Below are 1,861 nucleotides of genomic sequence, written 5' to 3'. Positions count from 1 at the left end.
GTCCTCCACAACTAGACTGAAGAACAAGACGACAGCAACTTGTCTGTTCCCCTTCCCCCAATTCCCCAATAAAAAATCTTAAAAAAAAATAAAAATGAAAATAAAGCAAGTCGAACCACTTGTAGAATCCAGGTACAAAATATAGATAACTATTTAAGAAGCATTCTGGAGGCTGGCCGAGTGGCTCAGTTGGTTAAGAGCTCACTCAAGAGTGTGAGCTCTGAGCAACAGGGTCACCGGTTCAATTCACGGCCCAAGCTGAGCTACTGCTGAGCTGCCAACAGGTGGCAGGATGGTTCAGCTGAAAAAAAAACAAAACACAAACAAGAAGCATTGTTTTGATATAATGACCTTAGAGCTCTGTTTTCCATGGGTTTGAACTCTGAGGCTCATTGTTTAGGAAACAAGATGTACAATAATTTATGCACTTAGGGATGAGTTGTCTGTACTTCCTCAGACATCTCCGAAGACTTCCTTATTTCAACTACATCTGGTGATATTTATGACTCCTATTTATGGCTACTACAAAGACACATCAGGGTTTCAAAAACAACCACCTTATTTTCCTTAAAGAGAAATTGGAAAAACTAATTACAATTCAGAATGTTCCTGTCTCACAGTAATGCAGAGAATGATGCCCTGAACACCTACTTCAGTGACTTACATCAATATTCTAAGTCAACCAAACAGCATCTCCATTTAGATTTTCATCATACATTGTGTATTACAGTGCCCTCGGTCTTCCAGGGAAAAGTATTTCTGAGTGAATCCCACCCAACATACAAGGGCTTTCAGATGCTTGAGACAGCAACAAACAACTCATGATTCACACACACACTAGGAGTTAAAAAAACATAGCATCAAGTGACTTCACAGTGGGACCACATTAACAACATTTCAAAAAGCCTCAAGTACTATCAATATAGAAAGACTGATTGTAAATAACTGTGCCTTCCCAACATCCATCCCCATGACACTTTCAAGCATATTCACAAATTTTTTTTAACATTTGCTTATTCACTATATGTATTCTGATTTAAAATAATATCTGAAAACTGTTCTTTACTGACTACTTTGTAATGTCAATTATCTAATATTTCAGATTTTATGATTTATTAAACATTTCCTCATATTATTTTACATCTTTAAAGTCACTTTGGAGCATGAATTATGTGGACTTTCTGAAGTTCATATTTTGAACACAGGGTTTTCATCGTTGATTTTGAATGCTCATTTCTCCGCAATAAGCATTCTCTGATATTGAATGAGGCTGTAGGTCCAGCTACAGGGTTTCTTGGATTCTTCAGTTTTAAGGTTTCTCTCCATTATCAAGTTTCATGTGTTCAGTAAACTCTAAATGGTGACTAATAGCTATGCTACATTTTTCACATTTGTACGGCTTCTCTCCGGTATGCATTCTCTCATGCTGTGTAAGTATAGAGCGCAGGTGAAAGGCTTTACCACATTCTCGACATTTTTAAGGCTACTTACTATCCAGTATGGATTAACTCATGTCTAATAAGATGTGAACGTCGAATAAACTCTTTTCCACATTCTCTACATTTGAAAGACTTCTCTCTATCATGAATTCTCCTATGTTCATTGAGACTTGAATGCTGAGTAAAGGTTTTGCCACACTGTTCACATTTGTAAGGCTTCTCTCCAGTGTGAATTCTCATATGTACAGCAAGACTTGATCGCCGAGCAAAGGCTTTACCACATTCTCTACATTTGTAAGGCTTCTCTCCAGTGTGGATGAACTCATGTCTAGTAAGATCTGAACGCGTTTTAAAGGCTTTACCGCAGCCTCTACATTTGCAAGGCTTCTCTCCAGTATGGATTAACTCGTGTGTAGTAAGAT

This window comes from Hipposideros armiger, unplaced genomic scaffold (assembly GCF_001890085.2).
Source record: "Hipposideros armiger isolate ML-2016 unplaced genomic scaffold, ASM189008v1 scaffold_639, whole genome shotgun sequence".
Taxonomy (NCBI): domain Eukaryota; kingdom Metazoa; phylum Chordata; class Mammalia; order Chiroptera; family Hipposideridae; genus Hipposideros; species Hipposideros armiger.
The sequence above is the reverse complement of the archived record's forward strand: the minus strand, read 5'-3'. Positions refer to the sequence as shown.